At 40.5% G+C, this 21,287-nt stretch overlaps 1 non-coding gene across 1 annotated transcript; it reads left to right on the top strand.

The window, feature by feature from the left end:
• Positions 1 to 20,718: 20,718 nt before the first annotated feature.
• LOC114639337 lies at positions 20,719 to 20,852 on the top strand. The gene has a single exon (XR_003713992.1). It is a non-coding gene; the product is annotated as a small nucleolar RNA SNORA17 (small nucleolar RNA).
• The last annotated feature ends 435 nt before the right edge of the window (positions 20,853 to 21,287 follow it).

Genomic DNA, 21,287 nt, shown 5'->3' on the forward strand with positions numbered 1-21,287 from the left:
ATGGCTAAGATTAAAAACTCAGGTGATAGTAGATGCTGGCGAGGGTGTGGAGAAAGAGGAACACTCCTCCATTGTTGGTGGGACTGCAAGATGGTGCAACCACTTTGGAAATCAGTGTGGCGGTTCCTCAGAAAATTGGACATAGCGTTACCTGAGGATCCAGCTATACCACTCCTAGGCATATACCCAGAAGATGCTCGAACATATAACAAGGACATATGCTCAACTATGCTCATAGCAGCCTTATTTATAATAGCCAGGAGCTGGAAAGAACCCAGATGTCCTTCAACTGAGGAATGGATTCAAAAAAAATGTGGTATATTTACACAATGGAGTATTACTCAGCTATTAAAAACAATGAATTCGGGAGTTTCCTAGGTAAATGGATGGAACTAGAAATTATCATCCTGAGTGAAGTAAGCCAATCACAAAAGAACACACATGGTATTCACTCACTGATTATTGGATATTAGCCCAGAACCTTGAAATGCCCAAGATGCAACTCACAGGCCACATGAAGTTCATAAAGAAGGAAGACCAAGTGGGGGTGATTCGGTCCTTCTTAGAAGGAGCAACAAAATACTCAAGGGAGCAAATATGGAGACAAAGTGAGGGACAGAAACTGAAGGAGGGGCCATCTGAAGACCTTTCCACCTGAGTATCCATCCCATGTGCAGTCACCAAAGGTAGATGCTGATGTGGAAGTCAGGAAGTGCATGCTGATAAGAGCCTGATATGGATGTCTCCTCAGAGGTCTGCAAGAGTCTGACATATTCAGAGGCAGATGCCATCGAACTGATAATGGGGTTCTAAATGGAGGAGTTAGAGTGAAGACTCAAGGAGCTGAAAGGGTTTGCGGCACCATGAGGAGAGCAACAATCCCAACCAATCACAGCTCCCAGGGTCTAAACCACCAGCCTGGGAGCACTTAGGGAGGGATCCATGGCTTCAGCTGAGAGCGGAGGGCCCTGCTGGGCATAGGTGGAAGAAGGGATCCTTGACCTCATGAAGGCTGGACGCCCCAGGGGGTGGGAATTTTGAGGGTGGGGAAGTGGGAGTGGGGGGGGTAGGTAGGGGTTACATCCACAGAGAAGAAGGAGGAGGGGTAAGGGGATTGGGGGTTCCCAGGTGGGTGGGGGATCGGGTAAGGGGACAACATATGAAATGTAAATAAAACATCCAATAAAAAATTCAGTTGTGTGTGCTGTATATATAAATGTTCACACCTATTAAATATTAGCTGTACATACTGTACATAAATGTTCACACCTATTAAACTTTGATATTCTGTCACCACATATTCTCACCAGAGTCACCTTTGTAAGAAGATATAATTGCATGAGAAAATGTATCTAAATGATTTAATGAATCTAAAGCACTGAGTATGATAAGAAATCTCATTTTCTCTAATAAAAGGCACAGAAATGGCTAGCACATACGCCTTTCCTGTACTGAGTATATCATAGACAGGTATGGAATTGTGATTGAAGCTACAAGGAAGAAAGACCAAAAAGACCACAGAAATGTAGAGCATGAAATTGTTTGTCTATTATTTTATTTCTAGCAATATATATGTTTTCTTATGTGAGAAAAAACAAATTTCTGTTTAGTTAAGCCATTACTAATTGAATTTAATGCTATTTCACCCAGTGCATTTCTAAGGCTTTATTTTTCTACATTTCTTGTCTTTAAGAACAATAAATTACATATGCATTCTCAATAAAGCATATTTGCTAAATAAGTTAAGCTTATTTGCCAATTCATAAATAAATACACAAATTTATTAATGACAGCACATTGATTTATCAATCAATAAATTAATGTATTAATAATATAATTATCAATTTACTACTTAAAATATTAATTCTTATTTTCTATTCCAGGTTGTAAGTTCAAGGAACCATACCTTTATCTTTGTATTTTTTTCACCTATTCCTTAAGAAACTCAGTCAAATTCCCCAGATATATTTTGAATTCCAGTTTATGGACAAGATTTTTCTAATTTCTACCTCAGAATATGATATCAATAAGTATATTTCAAATAGATAGTAGAACAAAAGAGATAGAAGATACACTAGTGGAAATGAGTAGTGAAGATTGCCTGAAAAATCAAATTAGCCACTTGCCACTTCTTCCTTGTAGTAATTTTTCTTTCTGAGTTCAAAATGTGCATCTATACTATATTTATTTTGCTGTCTTCCCATTTCCTTTGAATCTTAACATAAACATAACCTTATTTTAAAAATAACTATAGCTAGAGGGTAAAGTGAGTAATAATTTCTCTACTGACTCAGGTTTTGTAAAGCTAAATTTACTTCAAGATTTATGAATCATTGGAAATCTCAAACAAGTAATGGAAAGGCAGCCTTTGTAGAGTGAAGAGGCTTTTTTCCTGCTATTGAAATCACTTATATACAGGGTCATACAATGCACACACACACACACACACACACACACACAATCAAAGTACATCACTACTCAGAGAAATGTATGGGTGAATAAATGAAGATACTTAACATGGTTTGGTAGAGGAATCAGGAAGTAAAAAAAAATGACTTGATCATCTTGGGATAAACTGTCATACCACCCAAGATTTCATCCCGAAAATGTCCTACCTTCACTTCTGCTGATAACTCATTGGTTTAACCAATACACATGGCCCAGCCCAGCTCTGATGAATCAGGGCAGACCATCTGTCCACAGTAGATGGTCACATGCAATGACAACAAAAGTATTATTTTACTGCAAGAAAACAGAAGTGGGAACAGCAATTCAACCTGTTATATGCCCACATAAAAACATGTATGTAGTGTTACTCTCAAGAGCCCTAGTCTGAAAATAATCCCTTTTCATCAATACTAAAGAATAGAGTTCTGTTGAACTCTCTAGTATAGATGACCCTCAAAAGAACTATGCTAAGTAAAAGAATGTAGGCACAAAGAACCACACACCCTCTGGTTCCATTTATATGAAATATTCAGAACAGGAAAATTGTAGAGAGAGAAAAATAGATCAGTGGCTGTGTGGGGCCAGTGTTGGGAATAGGGGGTGACAGAGGGATCTTTTATTGTGATAATGGAGAACCATGAGTTCGAGGCTTCTCTGAACTTTATTGAGAGCTCTAGGTCTGGTTGAGCTACACATCAAGGCGCCATCAAAATAAAACGAAGAGAAATAAACAGACCCTAGGCAATGAATCACAATGATATTAGATAGTTAACTGGTCCACTGTGTTCAGGAAACCATCGTTTGAAGTGGCTGCAAAGTAGACGTGGTAATCTGAAGAACTGTTGCCCACAGGCTTCAACATTTGAATGCTGGGTCCCAGATACTGGCAGCATTTGGAGAATTATGGGGTCTTTAGGGGGTGTAGCCTTTGCTAGAGGAAGTACAACATGGGGGCCACTTTATAGCTTCTCCTCATTTTCAGTTCATTATCTTTTTCTGCTTGTGGATGGAAGTGTAATCTCTCCGCACTCTGCTCCAGCTGTCTGCTGTCACGTCTCCCCTGCCATTATGGAATTTCCCTTCTGAACCATGAGCCATGGTGTAGTGGCTGGTTTTATGTGTCAACTTGACACAAGCTGGAGTTATCACAGAGAAAGGAGCCTCCCTTGAGGAAATGCCTCTATGAGATCCAGCTGTAAGGCATTTTCTCAATTAGTGATCAAAGGTGGGAGGGCCCAATGTGGGTGGTTGCCATCCCTGGGGTGGTGGTCCTGGGTTCCATAAGAAAGCAAACTGAGCAAGCCAGGAAAGCAAGTCTGTAAGCAGTACCCTTCCATGGCATCTACATCAGCTCCTGCCTCCAGGTTCCAGTGAGTTCCAGTCCTGACTTTCTTTGGAGGTGAACAGCAATGTGGAAGTGTAAGCTGAATAAACCCTTTCCGCCCTAACTTGCTTATTGGTCATGATGTTTTGTGAAGGAATAGAAACTCTGAGTAAGACACAAAGTAAAATCTAATCTGTAAGTTGTGCCTATCACAACAACAAAAAGGTAATTGGTACAATAAACTACGTGTGGCAGAGTAATCATAGAGGAGTCTGGCCTGGGTCACAGAGTTGGAGCTTGTGAAACCCCTTATGGGAACTTGACTCAGTCTGATTGAGGAACGAATGTTTACATCATGGAGTTTGTGTCATTAAAGCTCAGGATGGAGAGTATTAGGTTATAAATCCCAATGGCTGGTCACTTAGGAAAAACAAAGGAAGCCTATTTGTAGACGTTCTATTTGACTTCCAAACCACAAGGAACATCATTTGTCTTAAGAGGGAAATCAGATTTTCTTCAGGAAGTATTGTGCAGGGGGTTGGGAATCAGAAAGTCTGTAGTGCAGACTGGAAATTTGAGGGAGGGACATGAGTGTTGCAGGATATTTGATCGCACCGTGAACCCTGAGATTATGTTGTTTACTGGAAACCCTGCTTTTAGTTGTGGTGTGGCAGCCTTAGAACACACCTTAAAAATATTTGTCTAGAATACAGACGTGCCCTTAGTGTACACCTTTAATTCAAAACAATGAAAGCAAAGCTAGTAGTTTGCACTACTGTAGCAAAGAAATTAGTTTGTACAAGGAAGCATCTATGTTTGAAAGTGATGTCTAATTGAATTGGAATCAAAGAGATGAGTCAGAGAAAGATTCGACAGAATAGGATATGCCCAACTTTTATGAGAACAGAGAGGGAAGAAAAGGTACTTGAGGGGCAGTGCAGAGACAGAGAGGGGGGGGGAAGGAGGGAGGAGGGAGAAGAAAGGAAAGGAGGAGGAGAGAAGAAGGGGGAGGAGTAGGGAATGAGGGAGGGAGAGAGAGAAAGAGGCAGTTTTACCAGGACAGTTGAAGACAAAATGAATCAGAAGATTAGAATAGACTGCCAAAGTTAGTATGAGGTTAAGCAGAGCAATTCAGTTAGAGGGCAAGAAAAAAAAGGCAGATTGAATCAGTTGGCTTGGAGAGTTGTTCAAGAACAGTTGAGTTGAATCATCCTGTTAGAGTTCAGAAAGAACTAGAAAGCATGAACTTATTCAGCAGCAAGTCTCAGAGGCTAAAAACATCCTAGGCCTAGATTAGATTGTCCAGAGGCTAGAAGCTTCTAGGACTAAGCCTAGGTTGGCAAATAGAGGCAGTCAGCCTTGGAGATCACAATTACTTCAGGTGAATAAAAGAAATTTTTACACATGAGTTTGAATTGCTTAGGTCTAGAAAATAATCTAAGTCATTACACAGTTCCTTGGGTGGTGACTGATTGGAGTATGTTAGGAATTGAGGACAAAGGGTACAGTGCTTTTTGCCAACTGAATTCCCCAAGGACTATGTCTTGGGTAGGAGAGCAACAGTCTAACCTCCTCATGATCCTTCTTCCAGGTGTTAGAAGTAAAGGCTACCACACCCAGCTCTTTAGAGTCTAATATGCTTTAGAAGTGGCTCAAGATGCAACCTGGGTTCAAAATAGACCCAAGCAATTGTGTTCAGTGTGAAAGACAGACCCTGAACTTTTTGCCAAGCAGGGGCATGGTAGAGGAGAAGAATAGTGCTGCTTGTTACTCAAGGTCCCCATTGAGGTTAAAGAAATCATAGACTTCAATATATATGAACAAGGAAAGATGCCCTTAATCTTCAGTAAAGTAAAACAACAGCAGCAATAACACAACCACATTATAGATCCACATACACAGTAGAGTTTATGTATTTTACCTCTTGGTGGATAGATTTCTTTCTTTATTGTGTCTCCTCTCGCTAGACTATAAGCTTTCCAATGGCTGAAACTATGATTAGCCCTAAAATAGTGCTTAAAAAAGGCTAGGTACTTAGCAGATAATTGTTAACAGAAATAAGCAACATCAGTAGAACCATGTTTAGAATAACTGTCCACTCTGTTTTCTCTGAGGGGTGTGGCTATGCTCCTGCACCAGTATCTGTGTGTATATATACTCTGAAAAGACCTTTGAAGTCAACTGGAGAGGATTATGAGACAGAAAGTGTCAAAAGTTTATGTCAACCTTCAGAACTCGTGGATTGAAATGGATGAAAGTAGCAGAGAAAAGGGGGTGGGGAAGGAAGGAGGAAGGTAAGGATGGAAGGAGAGGGAATGGGAGAGAAGTGAGGGAGAGAGAGAGAGAGAGAGAGAGAGAGAGAGAGAGAGAGAGAGGGAGAGAGAGATTGAGAGAATGATTTGAACAACAACTTGGGGACAATGGGAAGGCAGAGGCAAACTTTACTGCACATGAAAAGAATATGGGGACAAATAGTGTAGACCCATGGATTAAAAATGGTGGCAACTGAGAGAAGGGCAAGATGAAGGGAAGAAATGAAATTCAAGCCAATGAGACTGTAGAACAAGTCCTACAAATGTGTTTAGCTGTCCCTACCTCAGGTTCCCAGTATATGCTGTCTCTGCTAGGACACCAGTTAGGTGCCTAGATGACACCTGCTTTTCCTTCCGCTCTTAGCTTAGCTTCTTTTCTATCTCCCAAGACTGAACTGCTCATTTTGTGTGTTTGTGATGTTGCAACTCACATCATAGATGACTGTGTTTGTCTGTCATGAAGTGGACAACGCAGGAATATGTCTTACCACTTTTAGTGTCTGTGCTCTGTTCAGGTTCTGTCCCAAGCTAGAAGCTTGAGTGATGATGAATGAGTAAATTGATAGTCCTTATTTATGACCAGTGAAACAGATCTGGATTTTGAAAATCTTCAACCCCCTCCTTCTTCCTCTTTGATAGGGGACAAATCCCATAAACATTTAGAAGCTTAGTTTTCTCAGTTGTAAAAAGGCAAGATGATATTTAGTTTGTAGGTCACATTGTTGTCGTGCTAACTGATTTTTGTCTGACCATGGGCACTTATGGAGATAAAATAATAGTCTGGAAGGGAAAGCTATTTGTGAAATAAAAAGTGACTTTTGAAATATGTTACTTATTTTTTGGCTTTTTGAGATAATCTGACCTCCTCATGATCCTTCTTCCAGGTGTTAGAAGTATAGGCTACCACATCCAGCTCTTTAGAGTCTGAAATGTATGTGTATTTAGTAAAGGTAGAATTCTGAAAAATATCTAATTCTCTATATGTAGAAAATTATAACTGGGGCTTGGTAGACATATTTGGGTTTAAGAGGACTGGCTGTTTTCTAGAGGATCAAAGTTTGGTTCCAATCATCAATATGGTACAATATGGTAGATCATGCCTATCTGCAACTCCAGTCCCAGATGACTTATGGCCTCTTCTGTGGTGTACTCCCATACACACACACACACACACACACACACACACACACACTCACGCACATACATACATAAACAATCAAATACCTTTTGAAAGTTGTAATTAACACTTGAAAACTTTAAAGATAAAATTACAACCTATTATTGAAATTTTTAAAGTACTTTTGATGGCTTTGACAGATAATGCTGTCTAATGTGACAATGATAGCATTCTGTGACGCTAGCATCTAGTAAAGTAGTCATTTGTTCCATGTAGGTATCCAGCACTGGACACATGGTTAGTGCAACTGAAGAACATTAATTTTTTTTACTTTTATGTAACATAAGTTTAAGTAGCCCATATGAATTGTGACTACTGAGTTGGGCAAACATAGGCATTGCATTTTCATCACATCAAAAAGTGCTTGTAGGCACAGTTGGTCTGGAATTCAAAGTGGTAATAAAATATACAAATGATTTCCAGGGACACAGCAGGCATTGTAAAGGTCAGAACCGGAGGGATGTAAGATGAAGGAAATGGTGTATACCCTCCTCAAACGCCCTTAACTAATCTTCACAACTTTGGTCAGGGATAGCAGTTGACAGTCAAAATTTCTGGGTTGATATCTGACAATCCTTCCACTATGGAAGGAGTTGCCTACCTCAACCCTTCAAATCCACTTGGCAGCTTGAGAGGTAGCTACTCTATGCATAGCTGGTTAAGAAGCATTCCTCTCCCGCTCAAGGGAGGAATTGAGATAGCTCTGTGGTTCTTTTAAGATTCCTGAGTCCATCTCTATATTTTTAAAGAAAGTGGTAAGAATTATACCCAAGCATATCATTCAATGATATACTGGCAGAGGCATTAAATCAGGGACTTTGTTAATAATCACATTTAAATATTGTCCAGCAAATCCCCCACCCCCATTTTGTATGCAAAAACTTCTTTTATTTAGAATCTGGGTTATATAGTTGAGGTCACTTTGAGAGGGTTGCTTATTATACGGCTGCAACAACAAGGGAAGATACGTTTCTTCATTATTTCCTCTCTCTCGTGACTTTCCCACCAATGTGCTCTGTCAAGAAAAAAAAATAGGTTCAAAATGAAGAGATCATCTTGGAAGGTTATGTTTTTTAGAATGTTACCAGTTTGTTTGTAGTATGCCTTTGTTCTGTTGAGTGGCAGATACACGAAATCCTTACCCAAAGGGCAGGGAGCAGAGACTAATGAGAACCTCACACACTGACAGGCTTCAATAGAAAAAAAAAACAATTTTTGCATGGATGCAAATATTTTAAGAAGTTGCTGGTCTGTGTTTTCAGTGGTATGCTAACACAATCTCAGGTGACACATTAAGTCTAGCTTTAAGGAATATTTTTTATTTTTACCCCCTTTTCCAGCTCCAGCAAGTAGCAGAACTTTGGCAGCTTTGGCCATATGTCTCTGGCTTTGTAGTCAAGAGGAGACTACTGGGACAACTGATGCTGGTTAACTGAAGCTAAGAAAGTAGTGGTGATTAAGAAGAGACCAGCTTGTCTTTAACAACATCAACATGTTGACAGCTGAAGTACATGTCTTGAAACCGAAAATGGACCTCCAGACAGAGTTATTAAATTAACAGGCTGGCAAGCCAAGGACGTGTAAGATTCTGCACAGAGCCTAACCAACCTAAGACAGAAATGCATTGCTTTTGATAATGCATTTTACATGATAGGTAAGGAAGGCATTCTTGGCAGAACGACCTAAGACAGGCTCAGTCTTGTATATGAAACAAAAAAGGGGGAGAGGCAGAGAGCTTTTAGGGCTGCTTCACAGGAATCTGGCATGGGCCAAGGACAAGGAAATGGGCTGCTTGGCAGGAATATGACATTGGCCAAGGCCAAGAAAGTGGGCTTCAGGCAAGATTCTGACATTAGGCTGGAACAAAGAAGTACTTTCAGGCAGGAATCTAAATCTTAGGCTAGGACAAGGAAGTAGGCTTCAGATATTTTGGTCATCCCAATAAGCTTTTAGAAACAGTGATCAGATCATGGGAGTATTCATGGAACTTTGTTTATTGTCTTGCTTGTTCTTTGACTATTTGTGTTTATTGTCTTGCTTGTTCCTTGATTATTTGCATCTATTGTATTGCTAGTTCTTTAACCTAGAACTGACCTTAATACTTACATATAATTAAAATGGTATAAAAGCAAAAAGGAGGAGGGGGGAGGGGATGGGGGTTTCTAGGGAGGGGAAATGGGGAAAGAGGATGACATCTGAAATGTAAATAAATAAAATATCCAATTTTTTAAAAAAAGAAGAGATCAGCATCACTGAGGTGAAATCTTCTGGGACGTATTTTCTGAAAGCACAAAGAAGCTGTGTTCCAAAGATAGCCCAGGTTGTACCAAGTGCTGCAGCTGTACTTAGTAATGTGCAAGAGTCACTCAGGTGTCATTGCTTTTGAAGGCATGAAGGAGTCATGAAGAGCAGTTGAAGCTTGGCACTGTGAGAGGCCATGGAAGGCCATTGGTAAAAATGCAACCTCAATTGCAGTTGAAGGCCCAGGACTGAAGGGGTCATGCAAAGGAGTTGAGGCTTGGCAAAAACAAAGGGTGCTTATGAGAGGCTATTGATGAAGCCTGGTTGCAGTGAGAAACCCACTGTTAGAGATGCCAGTACCATGAAGTGACCACCAGGAACAGCAGCAGTGGAGTGAAGTCAACCAGAACCTAGAATGTACAGAGGGCAGAGCTGGAGAAGTGACACCAGCCCTTCAGAGGAGCCCAGAAGATCATGTGTGGATCCCAGACATTGGATCAAGAAGCTGTGAAGTTGAAGTTGCTTTGGAAACTCCAAGATATTAGAGATGCCAGAGCTGTGGGCTGTCTGATGAGGAAAGCTGCTAACAGGGAGTAGAACTAGCTCAGGAGAAAGAAGTTTGTTGCAGAAAAACAAAGATGAGGAAGGAGTGGAGATCGTAAGACTTCTTTGATATCAGCCATGGAGATGCAGAGTTTGGAGATTGCCCAGCTGGTTTCCAGTCTTGCTTTGGGGATTCCAGTTAAGTGATTGTATGACTGTCAGAAGAGACTTTGAACTTTTGACTTTTAACCTTGTTGAGACTTCTATAGACTATGGAGAGTTTGGAAGTTGGAATAAATGTACTATTTTTTATTATTCTGTGGCTAGGTATGGCTCCCAGAGACTCATTTGTTTGAACAAGCCTATGGGGGTCAGGGAGTGGAATGTGATGGTTTGCATATGCTTGGCCCAGGGACAAATGGAAGCATTTTGGTGAAGAGGTGCTAGATATGCCAGGCATGCTCAGGAAACCTGTGTGTGATTCAAAAGAAGGAATGCAGTGTGACAGGTAAGGAGCACAATGGGGCATAAAGACAAAGGTGATGCAGAGAACTGGAAGACTCAAACTGGATGTCTGGAGATTAGATGCTCAGCTGGTAACTGATTCAGGGGAGAAAAAGAGGTGGAAAGTGAACCATCACAATGGTGGTAAATAGAGAAATGATTATGGTCATTCTTCATCTGGAAACAGATTTTAAAAATAGCTCTAAATGTTCACAAAATTAGAAGCCCAAATCTTTTGGACCCACATGACAGAAACCAGAAACTTCAGGGCTCTGGGTGCTGGGACTTGAGGTATGTGGTAGAGGAGGGGAAAGTGTACTTGTCAGTATAGCACCAAACCTCTGATACCAGTCTTAAGAACACTGGCAGCCAAGATGCTTTGCTCCCAGCCAGAGACTTCAGAACAACATTTCTAACAAAACAAACAAACAAAACAAAAGCAAAAAAGACTCAGAGACATTGAAAAATGGAAGTTCTGCTGTATACATAGGGCTTTTACTTTGTACTGCCTTACTCTTGACTAGGAGAATGTAGACAAAACTTACCCAACACAGAGGAAATACCACTCACATGAAATATGAAGACCAAAACAGAAGTGAGGGTGTCTTCCTATCTCCAGCCCCCAGCACTTCTGACCTGAGCTCAGATCTGTATGTTTGCTTAACATGCACTTTACAGATTGAGCTATCTCTCCACCTTCTCCCAAGCTTCAGGGTCTGAGATATTATTGTGAGGATTAACCACCTTCTGCCAAACTGTCTGATAACACCCTTAGCGTTCTCAATGTCTCTGAACCTACTGGGGAGCAGCTCTCCTTTGCAGTTCCATCTGGCAGCTACCCTGGCATCTGGGGGCTCCTGATTCTTTCAGAGTTAAAGTTGATGCTTTCCCAGAGTCAGGAGTGTTTGCTCCACACTGCCTATACCAGTTATACTTGCTATTATAATTAGGTAAATGTTCAAATATTATGCAGACCAATGAAATGTTTGTGTTAAAAGAAGTTTTTATGAAAACTGAGCAAAGTTTCTTAAAAATTTGAAAGACTGAACAGTTAAAATTAAAACTCTGTTTATTTAGATGTTGGTAGAGAACTACAGAAAACTGGTGAAAATTAAATTTTTTTATGAAAGGCCAGAAGGTGTCTGTACTCTTACTTGCTTTAAAAACCTGGATACCAGAGAGTATTAGATATGTGCTTTGGACAAACAAACAAACAAACAAACAAAAACAAAAAAAAAACAAAATCAAAACAGATCTAACTTCAATGACAAGATTGCCAAATGACCTTATCTTTACATGCACACGCATCAAATAAAAAATTTTAAGTATATATGCCAGTTTAGAATGATGGTTACTTTAGAGATAAACTGAATGGTTTGGCACAGTTCAAAGACTAAGGAGCAGAGACTGAAAAAAAAACCTGTGTCTCATTGCCTGCTGACTTTGACCATGGAAATTACCCAGTGGGGCCCAGCAGGCAGTCCTGACTGTGGGAGTGTGCTTTGTGGAGACTGCTCTTTTAGTCCTTTAGAAGACGCTTTAGTCTGTTGCAAACTTCATAGCTCTGAGTTCCTGCCAGCTTGCTTTTCTCTACCATGTTGTATTTTACCATTTCCTACTCTCTGATGTTTCTTCTAGCTTCAAATGATTAGTTTTTATAATTATTTATTCTTTGAGAATTTCATACATACATACAATGGGGATAGAGGGAGATCACACCCCATAACTGCTCCCTCCTCCTTCTCCTCTTCTTTCTCTTCTTCCTCTTACTCCTCCTCTTCTTCTTTTTAATAACCCACTGTGCACCCACTGAGGCCAGTTAGCTCTGCTGTGTGTACATGGTACAGGGACATCCATTGGAGCATGGAAAACCTTACCAATGGCCAAACTCCCAAAGAAAAATGACTCAGTCTCCCCCCAGCAGCCATTGGCTGTCATTAACACCTCATGGGGGAGAGAGGCTGTGGGAAAGTCACCCCATTCATGCAGGAATTTTGACTGGCTTGATTTGGGGCAAGTAATCACAATTGCTGTGAGTTTATGAGAGGAACAGCCATGTCACCTCTGAAAGACTGCATTGCAGCACTCTTACCCGCTTCAAACTATGTTTATCTCTGGTTTCCATTCTAGCTATAGCTATTATGATTGCTTCCAATTTTATGATACGGGCTTGTTTTCAAGGAAAAGAAAATGCCGTTTGAAAGTTATCCACACTGGGGGTAGGGAAATAGCTCAGCAGTTGAGTGATTTCCCAGAATGTGAAAGACCCTGGGTTTGATCCCCAGTACTGCAGGGAAACAAAAACAAGAGCAAACAAAAATGAAAGTGGTCCACATTCACATCCCTTTGACTAACTAGATCATGGCCACATTCTTGATTTCTTTTTTCCTGAGAATGACATGAGTAGCCCACCTAATAAATTCCTTAATCTAGCATCTGTCCAAAAAGTTCTTCCTCCCTGGACCAAGCCCTGTGGTGACAGAGTAACCAAGGCAGAGAGACCATCATGAGCTGAGGCAGACAGTCAATGATCTCACTTTCACCCAAGTTGTCATAAAACCTCTAGAACCTTTAAAATTCCACCATTCCCCATGTCCATCAGCTGCAGTGCCTTCGGTCTCTGCCCTCTTCAAAAGTACCCTGCTCTTCTTTCAAAGTCTATTCTTCAGTCATTGATCTAGGAACATTCAAATATTTACCTAAGCATTTCTTCTTGATTGGAAACTGTGAAGGTATATTTATTTTTCTATTTAAGAGTAAAATTTTCTATTTAAGAATACACGAGGAAGGACCAAATGCCCCAACATTTACTCCTCCATCATTATTTAGCAATGGGGTTTTCTCTTAGAAGATGTTATCTCTCTTTGGTTTGGAGATTTCCACGACTTGAAGTTACTAGTGCAAAACAATCATGTGCCCTTAAAGGTTGTTTGTCTGAATCTATACCCAGCCTACCCAGCCTACTCTCTATTTTAATGTGTTTCTCATGCTGTTTTGTGTGTGTGCATGCATGTACCTGTTAAAGTGACAGGTCTCCATTTTCAGATTCCTGAAAAGTGCAGAGATTTCTGGCTGATGAATTCTTCCCAGGATGCACCATTTCCCTTAGAAGAGGGGGGCGTCTATAGAAGTCCATTAAAAAAGATTATCAAGAGAAGAGACTATGAAGGGAAGTCCACACAGAATTAAACTGAAGGATACTTTGGATAACGAGCCTGCCTGACATAAAGACTATAGGTCTTCATCATCAGTACTTCATGATGGCATTTGACTGAAGAGATAAAGTTGCCAGGGGACTGTTTCTGACATTTAAAGAAGTAAATTCGATTTACAATTGGATAGAAGTTGCCAGGAAGACAATAGCATTTCTGGTGATAATGTATCTTTTAGGAATTTTTAATTAATTAGTGAGGGAGTCTGACACAGAGTCTGGATTTCAGTTTCAGGGACCAGTGGTAGAACTGGAATAGAGGCGAGGCTGAGGCCAACTGTAGCAAGACACGTGTCTGTCGGGCGGGAAGTGGGCTGGTGCTTCAGCAGCCCTGCTGCCTCCACTGAGTCTATCACCAACTCCTCTTCAGTCCATCACTTACCTTTGTGTCCATTGCTTAAATATCAGGATCCCCAAGCATCTTTCTTAGATTAACTCTTTCCTCAGTGTACACACTTACTCCAGATGCTCTTACTCACACCCTGTGTTTCCAGAGTGTGCCCAAGGACCATTCAAACTTCTTTTTGGATTTTACCCAACACCTTGACTGCAGCAAATTTAAGACTAAACACAGGCCAGAGAGATGGCTCACTGAGTAAAGGCACTTGCTGTAAAGCCTGACAATCTTAAATTCAATCTCTGGGACTCACATGGTAAAAGGGGAGAACTGACTCCCACAGGTAGTCCTCTGATGTCCTATACACACCGATGCTTTCACATGCCTTTGCACACACATGCACAAGCATATATGTGCACACAGAACTGAACATGCATATTCTCCTTAGCTTCCTGTATTCTGGACTGTGCATAATTGGATAAATGGAGTTATATCCTCCACCTGAGTGCCTAGGCAAAGGTCATTTTCCTCTCTCCTGAGACCTAGGCTCAAGAGTTTTCTTACTGTTTTCTCTTTCAATGTTTGCTATCCATCTAATTCTATAGCCATTCTAGACTAGGAGGCGTTTGTTAGCATTTTGCAGCCTGAAGTTGTGGGCAGGGCAAGGTGCTCCTGTGTTCATCAGAGCCATGGCTGCAGTGAAGTCGTGGGATATAAGCTAGCACTGTCAGCAATACCTTTAGTTTATTATGAGTTTGATTAATATTTTTAAGGATTTATTTTATTATTTAATTATGTCTCTCCTTGTGTGTGCATATGGGTGCCTGCAGAAACCATAAAAAGACAATAGATCTCCTGGAGTCGCAGGCTGTTGAGAGCCACTTGGTATGGGTGCTAAGAACTCAGATCCTCAGGAAGAGCAGCAAGTGTTCCAAACTGCTGAGCCCTCTCTCCAACTTCTTAAATTAAATTTTGGTCATTACATATTAAGAAGCCTTTTCCTGTTGCCTGACATGACTGCATATTGGTTACAACCCACAGCTTAAGAAACTGAACTGAACCCTTCGCCAAGTACTGGTGTCTTTGCCCAGACTCCCTCATCCAGGCTAAGCATAGCTTACAGTCACTTAATGGCTTAGCATCCTCACAGTTGAAGGGAAAGTTCTTTCATTAGAATGCAGGCTGGTGACTTGTATCCTATTTCCACTCCAAGCTTTGCTTCTCTAATGTCTTGTGGCGAAGGTAAAAGACTTGTATGACTTAAGGAGAAACTAGAGTCTACTTCTAATGGCTTGTGCTCTAATTGTATCAAATGATTCTCCACCTTTGAGATGTCATCTGTCCTTGGGTATTCCTTTAGATGAAACATCCTTCTGCATCTATTTGTATATTATATCTTATCTTCCAAAACTCAGCTGAATGCCACCTCATCTATAAAATATTTCTAGACTACTAGTTTTTCCCTCAGAGTCCATAGTTCCTGCGTTGTTAACATGCTTCGTCTATTATCTCACTGTATTGCCACTGCCTATTTGTTAGTTTCATTCCAATGACTGTTGAGCTTAAAAAGAGGGACCTTACCTGATTTTCTACCCACTGTTCCAAATTGTGCAAGTTCTAAGACCCACCCAAGGGCCTCAGCTAAAGAAGCAGCATGAACAAAAGCATCAGGAGAGAGTGATGAATTGAACAGAGGTGCTGTGAATTACATAATGTAAGGGCTATGAATTTACTGTCTGTGTTCAGGCTCAGCAAATAACTAGTAAAAATCAATCAGCAATTTCTAAGTGTAATAAATAACACATATTCAAGAAGAAATAGATAAAAAAATTACCTTTAAAACAATCAAATGCTTCATGTAGCCATCAGATACAAAACACCTATTGCAAGAATGTACTCAGACTCTCCAGGCAGTGGTAACACATGCCTTTTATCCCAGCACTTGGGAGGCAGAGGCAGGTGGATCTCTATGAGTTCGAGGCCAGCCTGGTCTACAGAGTGAGTTCCGGGACAGCCAGGGCTACACAGAGAAACCCTGCCTCCAAATCCCAAAACTAAACCAAATCAACTGCAACAATGAGATAAAAACAAGTATGTACACAGACTCAAAGAAAATATTTAAAAATTAAAGTTAAAATTAAAAGAGTAACTCTCATGATTGGAGATGTAGGAATCTTGTCAGTGAAATCTACCCTGTATCACTTTTGTTGTTGTCGTCGTTGTTGTTACAGAATACCCAGGAAAACAGGAAAGATTTATTTTGGCTCATAGTTTCAGATATTATGAATAATAGAATGAGTTTATTGCTTGGGGCCTGATGTGAGACAGATTAGCATGATAATAGGAGTAAGTGGTCAAAGAGGCAGCCAAACAGGGGGCAAAGAGAGAGAAGGGGCCAGAGGCAACTTAAAGTCTTCAGAAGCACACCTCCAGTTGCCTACTTCCTCCAATAACTCCCACGTCCTAATAGCCCACCCAGTAATGGATTCCTTGATTGTTCCATTGAACATAGTGATCTCATGGTTCCATCATCTTTTAACGTGCCACTAGCTGGGAACTAAGCCTTCAGCAATGGACCCTTGCCATAACCTTCACAGCTTAGGGACTGACCTAACTGAGGTGATGGGGAATGAAGATTTAGCAGACACACAAACAGAAAAGCTGTGATTGAGTAAGGTGTGTTCTCTGACAGAGATGCAGCAGCAGTACCCCAGAAACTCAGGGCATTTATTATATACTACAGGAAGGAGGAGGAGGAGGAGGCAGGTAGCTAATCCCAATAGAAGGTCTAGGTGGGGAACAGTCTGCAGTCATCTGGGAGGAGAAGCTGTGCTGATAGCATCTGTATACAATGTTGACATTAGGGACCAGGAAGCCTCAGTTGATGTTTTAGTCACACACTGGTTTTAGCTAAAGATCAACTATTTGTCAACATTTTTACTTGGACTGGGGAAACAATTTGCCATTCCCATGGACCTGGCTTGGGGAAGGTCTTGCCAGTCCCATGGGATCTGAAGCACTCTGTGTGTGTGTGTGTGTGTGTGTGTGTGTGTGTGTATGTGTGTGTGTGTGTGTGTCCTTGACAGAGCTGTGCTCATATCGATAATATACTCCCACTCAGGACTTTATCTTCTTCCTATGGACTGTTTGAGGATGCTTCATATTCAAATAATACTCAAATGAGAAGTATAGCAGACAGGTTCAACAGAAAAACTGGAAAAGGGAAAGAAAAAATAGTGAATTTGAGGACAAATTTAAGCTAAACCTTCTTATGATGACAGCAAAAGTTATTAAAGAAATGTAGACAGTTATAGAGATGAATGGAATAACACTGTGATGGTTTGAATAGGCATGACCCCCATAGATTCAATGTGTTTATTGCTTGGTCCATAGGGAGTGGCACTATTAGGAGGTGTGGCCTTGTTGGAGGAAGTGTGTCACTGTGAGGGGCTGGCTTTGAAGTCTCTTATGCTCAAGCTCTGCCCAGTGTAGAAGCTAGTCTCCTCCTGGCTGCCTTCAGATCAAGACGTAGAAGTCTTGGCTCCTCCAGCCCCATGTCTGTCTACACGCTGCCATGTTCCCTCCATGATGATAATGGACTAAACCTCTGAAACCATAAGCCAGCCCTGTTAAAGGTTTGCATTTATAAGAGTTGTCTTGGTCTTGGTGTTTTTCAAAGCCATAAAACTCAAAGACAAACACAAAATGTTACAATGCATGTCATTGCAGTACCATAGGGAAAGAGGAAAAACAGACAAAAATTATGCAAAACAATTCCAAATTTAATAGAAAATAACTTTATATGCACATAAGCAGCTCGTGACCAGCAAGAAATGTACAAAGAAAACCAATCCCAAGAAACTACTTTTAAAAAGCAACAAAATAAAACTATGTTATGTTACATCACAATTAAACTATAAAGATAAAAGAAAAAATTCATTACAGCAAAAATAATTGTTACATTCCTGAAGGAGAACAACGACATACTAAAGAGCTGAATTTTCATCAGGGACTGTGGCAGACAGGTGACATTAGAACAACGGGTCAGAGAACAGGAAGTGAGGACTATATCCTGTGACATTGTCCTTTAAAACTGTAAGTAAAGTAAGGTTGTTCTCTCATAAACAAATACTGAAAGAATGCCAAACCAGAAAGCCTGTCCTATAAGAAAAATGAAAGAATATTCTTTAAGTGGGAGTCAGATAATACCAAATGTATAGAAAGTAATGAAGAAAAAAATGTATGAGTGGGTTTAACTGCTTTTGGTTTATATATATAGCTGTAAAATAGATGTGTTTTACCCATATGAAGTCTCTCTATACCTCTATATGCTATACAATATAGGTCTGTATATAACTTTACATGTGATTATTATTATATAGAGTATATCAAAATATACAATTGCTGAGAGCAAAATAATTATTGTGTTCAGAGTACATATAGCTAAATAAATTAACAATGGCCATATATGAGGATAAATGAAAAAGTATCATTGTACACTTTCCTATAATGAAGTGATTTAATGTTAGTTCTAAGTATTTTGGGATAACGTATTTGTTACGTTTGCCTCATTCTGACTATAATTCCCAACAGAAACAACTTAAGGGAAGAAAGATTCATTTTGGCTCAAGGTTTAAAGGGTTTTCATCCACTGTGGTCTGGAGGGCATGCCAGCTTGGTCCACAGAGTGAGGATGTCCATATCACAGCAGATCAAGAGGCTGATGGAGCCACTCACAGTGGCCATGGATGGATAACCATCCCCAGTGATTTTCCCACAGTGACCCTTCTCATTATAGGCCTCACTTCCTCAGCCCTCCAGAACCTGATGAAATAGCATTGTCACCCAGAGACTAAGCAACTGAAACATGAGCTGATGGGAAACATTTTTTAGCTTCAGACTTAACAGACTCAAACTGCACCACAGATCAAATAGATGTAGATATCTGTAAAATAGTACAACTGATAACTTATAGAACTTCCTCCACTTTATCAGATCATAATAAAATAAAACCATAAATCGATAGTAAAAGAGAGTACAAAATGAAACAAGTATATGGAGAGTAACCAATATATTTTTGACTGTCCAATGGGTGATTGAATCAATTAGTTGGGTAACTTTAAAAGTCCCTAGAATCAAAGGGAAATAAAATCGCACATTATCAGCACCTCTTAGGTACATCAAAAGCTGTTCTAGGAGAGTTCAGAGTTATGAAGAACTGAACCAAAAATAGATCTCAAAGAAATGATATCAATCCATCCCAAAGTCACAGAAGAATAAAAACAAGTCAAATTCCAAATTAGTGAGTGCAAAGAAATGGTGAGAATTAGGGTAAAGATGAACACAGTGGACACTAGAAGAACAGCACAATGGGTGAACCGAGAGTGGGCTCCTTGAAAAGACTGACAAAGCCTTAATCAAACTCACAGAAACAAAGGGAAAGAAGATACACATTAATAAGATTAGAGACAAAAAGGTGGTGACACTAGAGGTAACAGTGACATCTGAAAGATAACTAAGTACTATTTTAAAAACACACATTCGAATATAGTGTAAAAATCTAGAAGAAACGAAAGAATTTCTAGACACATAAAATCTACCAGGATTGAGCTAATGAAATATAATCAACCTATCTAGATTTATAATTAGCAATGAGACTGAAGCAGCAATAAAAAATTTTATAGCTAAGAGAATTCCTAGGCCAGAATTCCCTGCTGAATTCTACTAGACACTTAAGTATTGACATAAATGTTTTTCAAGTTATTTTATAAAGTTGAAAGGGAAGGGATATTCCCAGACTCATTATCCAAAGTCAGTACTACACTATAGCAAAACTTATAGCCAAGTCCCCAACTTTCTCAGCCTCCTCCCACCCTATCCTGAGTCCCTCACCTTCCTAGTCACTATGACCCAGACCCCAACTAAGGTAGAGACTCCCTGCTCTAACTGAGACTAACAGACTGTCAGAAGCTCAGGCCACTCAGACCAGAAGACCATAAAGGAAACAGAAACTGGGGAACAAAACACTCATTCAACAAAGAAAAACACAGAAATCTGTACCTAGACATATATACTCCAAACACAGATGCCAAGAGACCGGTGTAAGAACACAGTAACAGCCAAGACTGTCACCACCAGAGCATAGATATCCTACTATAGCAACCCCTGAATATTTCAACATAACAGAAGCACAAGAAAAAGACCTTAAAACCAAGTTTATAAAAAAAAGACCCAGAAAAGTCCCCTTGCCACATAATAATCAAAATATTAAATATTCAGAACAAAGAAAGGATATTAAAAACTGCAATGGAAAAAGAGCAAGTAACATATAAAGGCAAACCTAACAGAGTCACACCTGACTTCTCAGTGGTTACTCTAAAAGCTATAAGGGCTTGGACAGATGCTCTGCAGGCTCTATGAGACCAGATTCCAGCCCAGACTTCTGTACCCAGCAAACCTTTCAATTACCATAGAAAAAGAAAACAAAATATTCCACAACAACATCAAATTTAAACAATATCTATCCACAAATCCAGCCCTACAGAAGGTACTAGAAGGAAAACTACAGCCCTAGGAGGTTAATTACATCCATGTAAACACAGGCAGTAAATAATCTCACATCATGCCCCTGAAGGCATTGCAGGTGTGGCTGCTGTGTCACATGTGCGTCAGTAGGTGGCAGAGAGGAGAGAGGCTATGTCTACACTCTGTTCTGACCTGTGTGAAGTAATCTGAATGATTAGTAGCCTGGCATTCCCTGAGAAAAGTGAGCCAGAGAAAATCACCAGTCTGGTGCCAGGCTGGTCCAGACAGGGAACTAGTATGAGAAAAACACCATCATGCAGTCGTCTACGGGATCCCAGGGCAAGGTGTGAACCAGAGACTAGAAGAAACTCCCTCCCAACCTGAGACTGCAGGCTCAGGGAGGGAGTAAGCCTGAGACAGATGACTTTTGGTGAGGATCGAGCCCTAGAGTTATGGAGACTGGCACCATGGTGCCTGGATTGTGAGCTAACCTGAGATTACCACCAACCCAGCACTATGCAGGCCCTGGAGGGGGCAGGCAGGCCATGTCCAAGATGATCCCTGCCTGGGACCATAATGCTCAAAGGGGGTATAGCACTCCTGAGACCACTCCTGAGACAACTCTAGACACTCGGAGACCCCAGGTACCACTAAGAGGAACAAGT

The sequence above is a fragment of the Grammomys surdaster genome, unplaced genomic scaffold (assembly GCF_004785775.1).
Source record: "Grammomys surdaster isolate TR1022 unplaced genomic scaffold, NIH_TR_1.0 125698, whole genome shotgun sequence".
Lineage (NCBI taxonomy): Eukaryota > Metazoa > Chordata > Mammalia > Rodentia > Muridae > Grammomys > Grammomys surdaster.